Source organism: Drosophila novamexicana, unplaced genomic scaffold (genome assembly GCF_003285875.2).
Source record: "Drosophila novamexicana strain 15010-1031.04,08,12 unplaced genomic scaffold, DnovRS2.1 tig00001302-arrow-arrow-pilon, whole genome shotgun sequence".
Lineage (NCBI taxonomy): Eukaryota > Metazoa > Arthropoda > Insecta > Diptera > Drosophilidae > Drosophila > Drosophila novamexicana.
The window spans coordinates 80710-96752 of record NW_020824849.1 but is presented as its reverse complement, the minus strand read 5'-3'; positions in this window follow the sequence as shown (position 1 = coordinate 96752).

Sequence of the window (16043 nt, the reverse complement as noted above, 5' to 3'; positions counted from 1 at the left end):
CACATTTTCAAAGTGGACAGGAAAAACCAGGCAATAATGAACAACATCTAAAATTGTGTACAACTAACAGATATTTTAAATTTTAACGTAAAAATAAAAAACAAAAGTGTTTAGGTTTTTCCTTACTGCTGCTTATATAAGGTGATATTTATTTATATACGTATGTGTATGAATATAAAAAAAAAACAATATATTTAAAACAAAAATATCTTAAACAGACATATGTAAACTCCTATGACTATATGACTTTGCCATATATACATACATATGTATATACAAAAAATAACACATATATGCTGATTTTTGTCGCTGTGTATATGCATCTATGTGAATATGTATATATATATATATATATATATATATATATATATATATATTTATAACAAACACAAACGATATGCGCATTGTGCAGCGTGTGTGTGTGTGTTTGTTATGGTGTGCTTGTGTGTGTGTGTGTTGCGTGTGTGTATGTGTGCTATATGTTCTCATTGTCGCGTTTGTGAGTGTGTTAGTAATAATAACAAAAATTTACAAACAAACTAAATGTAAGCTGACAAACCAAACAAAAAAGATAACAATAACAAACAACAAATTTGCAATGCATTAGGCCAACCAACTAAGTAAACAAAATGATAAATAAATCAATACTAATACTGAAAAGGATGAAAGTAGGAAAGGAAGAAAAAACCATGAGAAAAACCAAAACAAAATAAAACTATTGTTAAGTTCTATATATATATTTACAATGTTAAAACGATATTCCTCTTGCTTATATACATACAAAAACAAACATATACATACGTGTGCATATGCCCACATACATATAAATATACGTATACATATACTATATATAATATATTATATACATATGTATGTATATTAATATGTATAGACTCTATAGCACATATTTGGGGCATGTGCCATTTCTTTCCCGTTGTAATACAATATATAAGGCTGGTTTACTCCCAAGACATTATTATTTTTAAAACAAACAAAAAACATAACATACTATTATTATTATAATTATTATTATGATTAGTTGATTAGATGTGAATATTATGACTTTGTTGTTCTTTATTCTTTACGATCGATTACAAATAATTTTTGTGAATTTTTTATTATGTAAAAATGGCAATTTATTTTTGACTATGTTCTAAGTGAAAAGAGATCATAATAATTATGATAAAATATTTAAGAGCGAAGCAACTTATTTTTTATAGGCTGTAACACACATTTTATTATATACAACACACACAACACTTATTCACACACACAGCCACACACACACACACACACACACACTTAAACGCCTAGTATACATATACAATACATACACAACTAAACGTATCGAAGTGAATTGGTATATTGTAATGTGTATGTAACCAGTTAATGGATTTAACTTTGAATATTATTTTTTTTTAGTGATTCGTTAAACGCCGTTAAAATTGAATGTGTTTCATATGAATAACTTTAATCTTGTCATTTATTTAATTCTAGTTTTCAATGTACGTTATATGAAATATATATGTACATTTTGAACGCTATTTGCGTTTTCTTTAAACAACAAACAAACAAACAACAAACAAACAAACAACACACAACAAGCAACAAACAACAAAAGTTCTAAACAACATTTTCACCGAATAATATGTTTTAAATCGTATTTTATTTGTAGAGCACAGCAGCAGCAACAAAACAACTAAACAAAACAAAATTGTCGAAACAATTTATGCTTATACTGTTTAATTATGTATAATTGTTTTTTTTTTTAAATGTCCTGACTTATTTTATTTTTTTCGTTAATACTACGTGTGAGGCTACACTTGATATATATATATATATATATATATATGTATATATATGTATATATATGTATATATATATATATATATATATATATATATATATATATGTATATATATATATATATATATATATATATATATATGTATATTATATTATTATATGTATATTATGAAAACCAAGAACTATAGCTATAGCTACAATTATTTGAATAAGTTTGTGAAACACTTTTAATTGTCTTATGATTACTTTTATTTTGTATCTTTTTGTTGTTGTACAACTCTTAAATATTGAAATCTTCAAGCGACACACATAATATTATAATTATGAATTTCTATATACATTTTCTTTAATAAGCTAAGTTAAAAACAAACAAAAACAAATACAAAAAAAAAAAAAAAAAAACAAAAGAAGGTAACCTCCTCCCAAAGTTGTTGTCGAAGAAATGTAAGAGAAAAAAGAAAATGCAATTTTTGTGAACAATTTGGCTGTTGAAATATAATTTTAATTTATATGCGTAAATACGTTAATGATTTTAGTTTACTATTTGATTAAGACGACATCATGTTATATTGTGTACAATAATTTTGTATGGTTTGACAAAGCCCGAAGGCATCCTCCTCCCCAACAACAAAAAACAACAGAAATACTATTGTGCTTAGTGAATTTACTTAGATTTCTTATTTTCGTAAATTGTTGTCTTTGCAGCTGCATTACTACAAAAAAAAAACTATAAAAAAAACACAACATATATGAATAAACAAGTATTAAGAAAACACTACAAAAGAAAAAAAAAATTAAAAAAAAAAAAATAGCAGAAGCAGAAAAAACCACACAAATGTGAAATATGCCAAATTTTGTTAACTTTCTTTTTATTTGCGCCTTACATAGTCAACCAAATTCTGTGAAAAAAACAAACAAAAAAAAAAAAAAAAATAAATCGAAACTCTTAAAGTTGTTATAATCGTTTTTGAAACATTCAAAATAACAAAAACTTATTTAAAAAGCGACTTTTTACACTTTGTTTCTAGTTATTACGAAAGCCTTCAAAAAGAAGAAGAAGAAAAAAAGAAATTGTAATTCCACACGCTTTTATTTATAACATTTACAAATTATTATTTTTTTTTTTGTCTTTTTTAGTTTAATGAGGAAGCAAACAGCAAAAAACAAAATACTTTTGTTGCAAACAAAGTAAAAATTCTTTAGGTTTAATTCAGATACAAAAAGAAAAAAACAAATACTAAAACTAAATAAAACATCCAAAAACAAATGATATTAAGTTAACGGAAACATGATTTTTAATGCAAACTGAATCTGTTTCAAAATAACCATAGAAAAGGAAGAGAAAGAAAGAAAGTATACGTTAACTAATTGATTTCCTATTGCATACAAATTTATGAAAAAATGTGCTTAAGTTTAAATCAAATTTACAATTTAGTTGAGATTATGAACTAAAACTTTTTACATAACAACTATATATACATAGAAATATATATATACCACTTGTATGTGTATATGTATAATATTTAGCTAAATTATATACATATATAAGTTTAGCCAATGGTAAAGGCGGCTGGGTTGGTCGGCCATTTGGCGTGGCACTGGACATTAAACAAAAACAAAAAAACGAAAGAAAACAATTGGATTCTTCGCATAGACACAAATGTACTACACGAAACACCACATGCAAACATACTTAGGCCAGAGCAACTAGTCAACAGCGCATACGTCACATAAAACACGTTAACGTATAACGTAACGCCAAATAATCGAAGGAAGTAACAGAAGCATCACGCAACAGACTTAACGCGACGAAAGAAAAACACGAAAATAAATGTGTGACCGCGACAAGAAAAACATCACTTACGTAACGTAACACAAAACGTAACACGTAACGTATACGCGTAACTTGTAGACGAAAAATTGAATATAAAAATGACGTAGAATACCTATCGTGATGACGAACTTTTCCGTTAACATCAAACGTAACAGCATTACGTTACGTAACGTATTGACGTCACGCCCCATTTAACCAACTCAGCCAACTCGTGCCAATAACATTTTTGAGGCCGTTCTTTTGTGGCAAAGCTACAAAAAAGCAAAAGCAATTCAAATGAAACGTAAACAAAATACGAAAACTGAACTAAGAAAAGGCATATTTTTTATTATACTATTATTTAATAATTATGAAGAAAAAAAAAGAAACATAAATTGCTATTTGATTGCGTACAATGTGGGCAGAGTGAACGCTTTCTACCTATTTTCGGTTTTATCATTATTCTTGTACTTTATTGTGTTATATACTTTATAAATTTTGTGTTAATTAACAACTCAAGCAAACAAATCTTAACTTTATATACATTCTATGTACAACACTCAAGTCCTCAGTCACGTTATGTTTAATTATATGCTTTGTTTTTTATTTTACATTTTCGATTGGCATACCACAAGACACCAAAAGGTTAATGTATAAAACAAATTTTAACTTGAAGAAAATATAGAAAAAATAAAAAAAAAAAATATTCAAAAAAAAAAAAAAAAACAAACACAAAATCACATGTAATTCATATTTGATGAAGAAAATTTGAAGATGCTGCCAAAGATTTATTTTTTTTTTAAATATATACAATAAAAACGTGAAATGAAAGCAACAACAATTATTTTATATATATATGGTATAACTATATTAACAACAACTATTATGTACGACGATAATGAAGCGTATTAATTTTGTTTATATACATATTATAATAACAACTAATAATAATAATAAAAACAAAGTAACGAAAATGAATATTGAGAATGAATTGTGACAAACGTAACGAAATATTTTCGAAGAACTTGCTCAGTTGGCAAAACAACGTACATACGTATATACCTAAATGCAAACATACAATACATTAAACTAATCTTCTACTAAACGATAACGATATCGATAACGATAACACTAACGCAAACGATAAACGATAACAAGAATGTTTGCAATCATGACGCAGCAGCGTTTACGTTTCCAATTACATTTGTTAATTAATTTGTTCCTCAATGCGACGCTTACAAAACAAAAGAAACTAAAATGATGAAAAAACCTAAATTAGTCTAAACAGAATTGAATGCAAATTTCAATATTGGTTAAAAACGGTTGGTTGAATGTCAAATTGCGATTGAAGAAATCGTTGGAATTCGATTATTCAAAATGGAGCATATAAACACTATACATATACGATATACATATGGATCCAGAAGTATATAGTATATATAAGAACGAAATCTATACACGCATATACACACATACATATACACATAAGTATATATATATATATATATATATATATATATATATATATATATATATATATATATATATATATATATATATATATATATAGAGACATATGTATGCATATTCTAATTAGATCGCACCGACTTCAGCTCGGTCAAGTAATCAGTCAGGTTGGACTACGCGGCAAGTCGTGGTTTTAGTTTAGTTACTTAAACTATTAATAATACACACACACAGACACACACACACACACACACAAATATTCCCACACACATACACATACACACCATCAAATGCCTGTGTACACTTGAAAGGAAAAAAAAAATTTTTTTGAATATTCTCTCCATTTACAACACTCGAAAACTAACTACACCCACCATCTAGCCCCCATATTTGCCTAGTTGCGTGTTTCATTAATGTAGATTCATGTCTTATATTGTGCATTTAGTTAAATTTATTAATCAACTAAAAGCAACAACAACAACAACAAAATGTCAAAGAAATGATGTAAAACAAAATCCAAACGCTTTATACATCAAATTATTTTAATATATATATATATATATTAAAGATATTGATAAATGAAAAAAAACAAAAACAAAATACAAAAAAAAAACAAAAACAAAACAAAACATATATCTATATATACATATACAACATATACAAAATATTATGCATTTTATTTGAAATATTTAAATGTATTAGCAAAAAAAAAAAAATCGAAATGGAAAAGTTGAAACTCTACTCCTAAAAAAAAAAAAAATTATTAAAAGAAAAAGAAAATAAGAGGAAGAATGAGAAACACACAGCAGACGACAACACACAGTTAAGCAAATGCTCTTTAAACGATGGCCACGCCCATACGCCCATTTGCTGAATTGTGGGCGTGGCAAGTAAGGTAATAGCGATGCAAGCGCTGCTAACAAATGATATACATATACACACAATCTATACACATACATCTATGTACATGTATATACATATGTATACATATAGATATATATGTGTAGAAGCTATACATACATATATATAATACAATAATGAGCAGAAGAAAAACAATCTAGTGTACGTCAATTTTTTGATGATATTTTTCGCCTTATTATAGACAAACAAAAATATATATAATAAACAACTAAATGAATAATAATATATAAATAGTTATTAAACAAAAAAAAACAAAACAAAAAATGATGAGAAATCGAATCAAATCGTAAGCAGGAAAAAACTATGAGACGAAAATCCAATATGCAGACAGAATGTGAGGCCCAAGGTGTTAGGTTTTTGCGGGGCTAAGAAATTGGATTGATTTTGTAGTAAGCAGGACTTAAACATATATATATATATATATATATATATATATATATATATATATATTCTGGTCAACAGAACATAATGAAAAGCAATCAATTAAATAGAAACCTTAAAAGCAACAACAACAAATCCAAAAAAACAAAAACATCAAAAATCGTTACAAATTGCGAAATCAAAAGGATGTTTACAAAATCAGCGCATGTCAAATGATGTATGCATATATATACTTATATATATGTATGTATATACATGCAGATGTGCAGAAAACACAAATCCATTAATAATAGCTATACAAAACAACGCAGCAAGATTAAAAAAAAAAAAAACTTGGATAAACGGCAACAAACTAACTGAAAGCAGCAACTAAAAGTTAAATTATTTCACTAAAGCCTTGCTTCAAATCAGTTGTTTTAGCTGTTTAAGCAAAGCGCCTAAGACGAACACACTACCAAATGGCAAATGTCATGCCACGCCCCCCCCCTCCCTCTTCCACTATAATAATATATGGGCGTGACACATCATTAGATTCAAAGACACAAAGTTCCTCGCGTAAATAATAATTTTTATTGACTTTCCTTTTTATATATATTTATAAAAAATATATATATTTATTTATTTGTTCTATTTATTATGATCATTTTGTTTATATACATTTAAAATGTAACAAAAAATAATTTATGTTTTATTTTTGTTTTGAAATATTTTTAAACATTTTTTTTTATTGCATATTAACAACAACAAAAAGTAAAAGTTTGTGTTCAACAGAAAACAAAAATATTAAAAAAATATAAAATACAATAAATGAAAACATATAAAATAATATATTTATTTTTTCAATATTGTACGACACTATTTAAGTTTTAAATTTAAAAATGCCGCATAATATTGAAATAATAAATATGCTTGAACAAAAATTATATATATTTTTGTTTGCGCTTTATTTTTAAATAATCTCAATTTTTTTCCAATATTTAATGACATGATTCGAGTTTTAATTTTAGATATTGCTCTAAATTTATCTATATATATATATATATATATATATATATATATATTTTTTTCAATTTATTTATTTATATTTTTTTTTACGAATATTATTAAAAAGTTAATAACATTATTTAAGTTTTAATTTGAGAACATATCTGTAAATCTATGCATATATATATTTTTGTTTTAATTTTTTGTTTCAAAGTTTTCGAGTTGCACCTGATAATCTTATATACACGAAAGGCAACGCCTTTTTGAACTGTGCCAATTGTTGTACGTCCTGCTCTGAATTGCTGCTAGCTCATATTTTAAGGATTTTAGGACTTGGTCAAATGCTCGGAGCTGAGAGAACACAGTTGCCCAAAGCCAATTGCAGCTAAGCATACCAAATATCAACAAGATTTTGTAACAAAATATCAAAGACAGCAACTAATTAGCGCTAGAATCGCTTGTGAGCTATATAATTTTATATATATACATGTATATGTATTTTGTCTAAATCTAACGTTTCAGCTGTGTTTATTAGCATTAGAATAGATGTCGTATACTTTAGGGTAATTATTTTTGCAGCTTTCAAGCATTTTACTAGAGTTCTACATAGAGTTTTTGAATACTTCAGACACTCTTCTTCTAGCACACGACAAATTCTCCCTCCCCCTCCACTCTCTCTTAGTACACATCAGACTGTCATCAGTTTATATTCCTTTTATTTGTTGCGCTTAAAGCCTTGTCCCTGTTGTGGATTGAATCCTAAATCTAAAAGTAACAAGAAATAAAATTAAAAATACAAATAATGAATATAAATGGATACTCTTAGCGAGTTGTTGTGTTAAATTTTCGTACATATCAGTGAGAATTATTTACATAAGCTTATAAAAAGCTATAACATTTATATCGATACGATTACACAACCTAGATTGCTTTTCATCGATAGATTTATCGATAGATTTGTCTGCTCAAAGAAAAAATCGTTTTCTTTTCACCTTCCGTCTTTTTGTCTGCGTTTGTGCGTGTGTGCGTGTGTGCATGTGTGTGTGTGTATGTGTGTGTGCATGTTTTCCAGTTATATAATCCATTCACATACTTAACTTAGTGCCATGATCTTAGCAAAGAACAGAAATCGAATATATTATAAATGTTTATCGATGTGTACTGTAATAATAATTTAGTGAGTCCTCATTGTGTTTAACTTCATGTGTGTACAACAAAACAAACACACATGCATACACATGTATGTATATATGTTTACACATTTACTAGTACATTGCAACAGCATATATACATACATATATATGTATATATATATAATGTAGAGGCAGATGAATCTGTTTAAGATCCAGCTAACAAGTTGAATTACAATTAAAATTATACAATGAATGCAATAAAATGTTATTCGGTCATAGTTTAGAGAGTTCCACTGTGTGTGTTCCACACAGAAGACATACGAGAAAACAAACAAACCAAGCAAAACAAACAAAAAACGAAGCAATTAGAAAGCTTTTATTTTTCTAGAATTTTAAATGAACAGAATTAACAGCAACAATAACAAAAAACCAAAAACACAAAAAAAAAAAATAAAAAAAAAACCAGAACAAAAATTATTTGCAGCCAAATGGCGTGCGATAACTAAGCAACTAAAAACTTCCTAATTTCTCTCAGTGTAATACACAAAATCTACATTGCATACATTTAACATTTACATACTAATTATTATATATAAACTCCTAGCATATAAAATGTAGTATATATAAATATACATACGTATATATATATATATTATAACAACAACAAATCTACATATATATACATTGCATATATCTACATATATGTAAGTGCATAACTTTCGATTTACATATATATATATACATATATATAGTTAAATCGCAGAATGCAATTTAAACATCTCTGGGTTGTTCAAAAACAAAAGAAAAAGAAACAACAATTTTTACGTGTATGGAAAAGCAAAGGCGTATTCTAGAGAATATTCTAAAGAAAAATCTACATAACATTGAAAGTATCTATATATATATCTAAATATATATATATATATAAAACTACACTTAAAACAAATACGTATACAAAGCGTAAAAAGCAAAGATAATAATTAACAACAACAACAACAACAAAAACCCATACCAAATGTAATATTTAAGATTTGACCAACCAAAAATAAAAAATAAAAACAAAGCAAGAAAAAACAAAAACTAAGCGCGCCTTGCAATGCGAATTCTTTAAACAAAGTAACGAAAAAGAAAACTTGTAGCAAATAAAACGATATTCTAATATTAGTGGGGGGCTCTACGTAGTAAAAGTTTAGCAAATATGTATTTACACTTCCACAAACAACACTTGGCCACAATTTTGTATGAACTAAGCATGATATATAGGCTAGCGTTGAAATACACTCACACACACACACACACACACACACATATATATATATATAACTGATAACAACGATGCTAAAAGGAATGTACAATGGATCATTTTTACTATATATATATATATATATATACATATGAACACATGTATATGCATATATGATCTATGTTTCGGGCATGAACATTTGCAGTGCATTACGATACTTGGCTAACTCAACATATATATATATATATATAAGTATATATATATAAGTCTATGTACACACTGGTAATCGTATTGCTAGTTTGGAGATCAAATTGAAATGCAATCAAAAATCACATAAAGCAAAGCAAAAGCATTCAAAACATAACGAAAAAGAAAAACAAAGCAAGTTTTTGCAAAACAAAAGCATAGTTTAATAACTAAAAATACAATTCCCTGTGTTGTCAAAGGCTTTAAAAAAAAAGAGAAAAACAATTTTGTATTTTAGTGTTTAATAATTTTATTAATTGTTTTTTTTGTTTTTTCGAAGCGTGCCTCACATTTTAGACACACTTTTTGAGGAAGACGCCGCCGGAAGTTCGAAAAAAAAAACAATAAACACAGCAAAAATGGTAAAAAAAGCAAAACAAACAGCAACAATATTTTTGGGCACCAATATATATATATATATACATAGATATATATATGTGCCTGCATATATGGACAAAAGTCAACTTATTATGTGGCACTATTATATATATATATACATATATATATATATATATATATATATATATATATAAGCAACATGTGTGCTTACAAAATAATGAAATCAAATTTAACTCAATTAAATTAATGAATTTGAATAAAAAAACCATAAAGTGCACGTGTAGGCGATGTCAAAAATAAAAAAAATAAAATATAATATTAAAAAAATATTCAGAAGTCGCAACGTTTTCCCAGCATTAGAAACAACAAATGACAGTAACAACAACAACAACAACAAAACAACAACAACAACAACAACAACAACAACAACAACAAGAACAACAACAATAGATTTACTTAGAATGTTTTATGAATTATATACAAACTATATACACACACGACATATAGATATATCTGTATATCTATATATACATATATCTATATGTACTTAGCGTATAGAAAACTACATAAAAATAGAATAACTAACGATAAGATGTTGATAAATTTTGTGAGTTAATTATAATGTTGTATAGTTAAAGACACACACACACACACACAAAAACCAAAACTCAAACCGAATGCAGAAATGCAAAAATTGAAGCTGCGAAAAGAAAACTTCAACAAATTGTTAGGCAGTTGAATTAGGCGTGCATAACAATAACAATTGGCACAAATAAGAAACAAAATAACAAATTAACAAAGCCACGAAAATCCTGCACATTATATATACACAATATGTATGTATATATTTAATATAAATCAATTATTTTGTGCAACGTATTCATGAACATTTAACAAGAAGGGAAAGAACAAGAAACAACAAAAGGTTAAGAACTCAAGAAGCTGCCTCAAAAAGTATGAATTAATAACAATTAAAAAAAATATATATATATATATGCATATGTATATGTGTATATGTGAATAGATACACATGTATGTGTATATATACCATAAATATATGCATGGCTTGGCAACTAACTAATATACATTAGACATAAACAAAACCAAGGAAAATTAACTAAAGTGAACTTAACAGCAAACTGAAATTAAACTTAAAACAAGAAGCAATTGCTGAGAAGAAAAAAAATAAACAACTTAAATCAATTTTACTGAAAAAAAAACCAAAAACACCAATAAGAAAAGAAGAAAGAAAAAAACAATTAATTAAACTAAATATTCTTAAAATAATGTACATTTTTTGGATCAACTGTATTTAGTTGTGTGGCACAAGGGCTTCATGTTCCTTAACGCACACACACACATACACACACGCACACACAATTACTTGCATAACGACTCTGTCTAACGCTTTAACCCTTGTGCGTGCCATGCCCATTGATATCGATAACCGAGTCGGAACGTTCCGCATGCCGCGATAAATAAAAAAGAACTATTCGAATTGATATTATAATTTTCGATTAGACGAGTTTATAACGAGTATGAATCATATGCATACAACTATTTACAAGCTACGTACATACATATATACACCAAAAAAAAGTAAAGTATAATTAAAAGAAGAAAATGAAAAACAACAACAACAACAAGAAAGAAGAAGAACAACCAAACAAACTTATACCATTTTTGCTGACTGTACTCCTTAGGCTTTTTACACCTTTTACCATTTTATTCGCAACGGCAGACTATTTCCGAACTTTGCATGCGATTTAACTCTTTAATCAATCTATACATGATATACATACCAATTAAGTAAGCTACATTATATACATATACATATAAATATATATATATACAAACATAATAGATATATACATATATATAAATATATATATATGCATGTATATATATATATATATATATGTAGATATATGTTACAAAACTATTCGAACTCGGGCTATCGGGCAACTCTATATGGCCTCTGCAAATGTTGGCCAATTGGAAAACTCCTCCCAATAAGAAAATCGAATCCTTTGACCACCAAAAGCGCACTTTGGTTCTCTAACTTAGACATGGATGAACACATATACTTAGTAGAATATTGTTTTTTTTTTCTTTCTTTTTTTTTAATCCAACCCCCTCCCTCCCCCTGCCTGTGATAGTGTTAATCGTATAATTGTAATAATATATGGTCAGGTGCCGGTTGCCATTTTGCCAATTTATGGCACATTATCCGGCACACTTATGAGTATATTTTCCAAGGGTTTTTTAGATTCATGTTTTCTTTTGAGAAACATTATTTAGGAAATTAATTTTTACAAAAAAACATAAATAATATAACAAATAACTTAAAATATTAACCAAATGGGAAAGCACTCTAAAAAAAAGTTAAAGATTCAAACAAGAAAACTAAAAATTATTGACATAGGACAAACATACAGCTAGGTATTTGATGTGTGCGTATTTAAATTTTAAAAATCAATTTTGTTCTTTGAATGTTTAGAAATTAAACACATACTATATATATGCATATATATATAGCACAGAATTGAATACAGAATCCATGAAAACGAAAGGACGAAGCATATTATGACAATATTCATAACGAAAATAACTCTTCTATCAACATTTCTGGCTCACTTTTGTTTGGATTGCATTCTGGCAAAGTTACAAAAAAATTCTCTAAAAATTATTATTTATTCGTATAATTTTTTTAATTGCAACCATATTTTCATCAGCAATTAAATGTACTTTTTTTAATTTTATTTATTTTTAATTTGTTTTTCTTATTTTTATTGCCAATTAATATCGAATTTTATGCATTTTTTTTAAATAATGCATTTTCGATTTTTAAAAATTTGTTAATCTAAAACTGACATTTTTTCTGGGTATTGTTTATTTAATTAGATTTATTTAATATTGATTTTTATTTATATTGTTATGGGGTCGAGTTATATATTAAATTGCAAGAGAAAAGAACCCGTCGCCCTCTTTCTCTCTCTCTCTCTCTCTCTCTCGTTCTTTGTTTTAACAATTTGCCAGATCGCACACACACAACAATACACACAATACACATAACACATACGCAGCGTAGGCCACAAATTTTGAACCAATTAAGTATACAATAAATAATAAAGCACAACAAAGCATTCTAAATGGTAAAAGTACCTTCAACAAAATTCATATATATATATAAATACATATATATATATATATGCGACAACAATTTATGGAACACTAATTTTTAGCAATTCTCGCCCCGCCCCCTGAAAACTTTGTTAAATCTTGATGTTTTTAGAATTGATTTGTTTGTGTTATAATTTTCTACTTGTACCCGTCACAGATGACAATATTTTATTGAATATTGTGCAGGTAGCGATAAAATTGTAAACTTTAAATGATTGAGCAATATGTAAACGTAACGCTTAATGCATTAGCCCAAAACTCTATTAACTCGATTTTCCAAAATTTATTTTAACTCGGAATCTTTGTATTTTTGTAATGAGAAGATGTAATTTTTCAAAAATGGTTTCATTTTTATGTGTGTATCCAAACCATTTTACAGCAAACCATCTCTATAAATATTTTTGTACATAAGCGACTAAATTGTTATATTTAAAATTAGTAGACGAAGAAGAAGCAGCAGCAGCAGCAGCAATAATTTCTGTAACAAAAACAACATTTGATCCGAAAGAAAAGGAACTAAAATATTAAATTACATATGTAATAATTTATATATATACATATATATAGAAATATATATGTGCAGTGCGTGTAATAACTAGAATCACATAATTCCATCCACTTTTGATATTTTAAATGATAAACATTATACGAATAATATATATACATATATATATATAGATATATATATATATATATATAAATAAGTATAAAGGTAAAAGTATTTATTAATTCATATTAATCAATTGAGAAACTTAGCGCAATGCAATGCATCTTAACTGTTTGAATGTTGTCTTTACTAAAGTGTCATTCCTACAGCAACAAGAAAACAACAACAAAATACAGACAAAAACAAAAAAAAAAGCATAAAATAAACAATAATTGAAACTTTAAACATTAAACAGTCTTGTGCTTTTGCACATGAACTAACAAATTGGCCAGTTCTTCGAAAAGTTTACCTAGAACTCACACCCACACACAGCCACACAAACACACAAACACATGTGAACAAATATTTATATATACGTATATATAGTGGCACCAAAATCCAAACAATATACGCAACTATATTGTCTTATTGTAGTAGTTGAAAAAGTTACAACAAATTATAATGATATTTACACGTCATGAATAGTTACATTATATTACAAAAATTTAAAAAAAAAATCAGAATTAAATAATATATACATATAAAAATAAATAAAACACAAAACATTGCTTTAACTATATATTCAGAAAAAAATATATATACATCACATATACATAAATATACCAGTAACAAATATACAATTAAATATATTTACGAATAATTAATTCAAAAACAAAAAACCAAAAAAAAATATTGTACCACAAATCAGTAAGAACCTTTTCTAGAATGTTATGTCTTCCCTTTGAATCAATTAGGTTTATATATAAATATGTATGTATATATGTACAATATATATATAAATATATGCATATATATAGATGTATAAAAAATAAATACAAATACATTTTGAAGAAGCCACAATTAATGCAAACTGACCAAGTGAAAAAGAAATGTTAAAAAACTGCAATACACATCCTTAGAAGAACTTCCTTTTACGCCGGAGGCTCGCATTGAAGTTTAATACTAACTAAGCAACTAACTGTTTTCTATATACTAATTACAAAAAGCAAAACGCAAATACAAACACCTCAAAATAAATTTGAAAAAAATTTCCTAATTCGAATCCTGTTTCAATGCAATATGCAGAAATATGCAATAAAATGTAATGCCACAAATTTACCTATGTACTTATACTATAGTTTGCAGGTAATTCGAACTCATGACCTATTTAACAGTAACATGTAGTTAGCATTGTTCCAGTATCTGTTTTAAAGTTAACAATTCTGCTCGTTTGACCAATCAATAGATGACAAAAAACAAAGTAAAAAAAAAAATAACAAAAATTAAGAGAAAATAATTAATGAAAAAAACATCTTGAACGAATATGCTAACTAAGAACCTATCTGAAATTGTACTTTATATATGAAACATATATGAAAAGTTATATATATATATACACACATATATGTATATCTTTAAAAGCAGACTACTCAGTGCAACAGATAAGACTAGAAATTGATTACCTGAACCTTGAGAACAAAGCTTGAGTTTTCTTTTACTTTACAAATAAACAAAAATAAAAAAAAAACACAAACACACACACACGCTACAAGAATCCAAATACTTGCATACAACGTAAATCAATTATCGATAAATGCAAAAAAAAAAAACCAATCACATATTACTAGAATCCAAATACAAATACTTGCATTGAAGATATATCATTTATCGATAAATTAAACAACAAAAAAAAAACAACACACACACACACGCAACAAGAACCGAATCCAAACACATGCTTACATATAACGTATATCGTTTATCGATAAATGCCAAAAACGTAAATACACACACGCTACAAGAGTCCAAATACACATATTTGCATAGAACGTATATCGTTTATCGATAAATTTAAAACAATCAAACTAGCCACAAGAATCC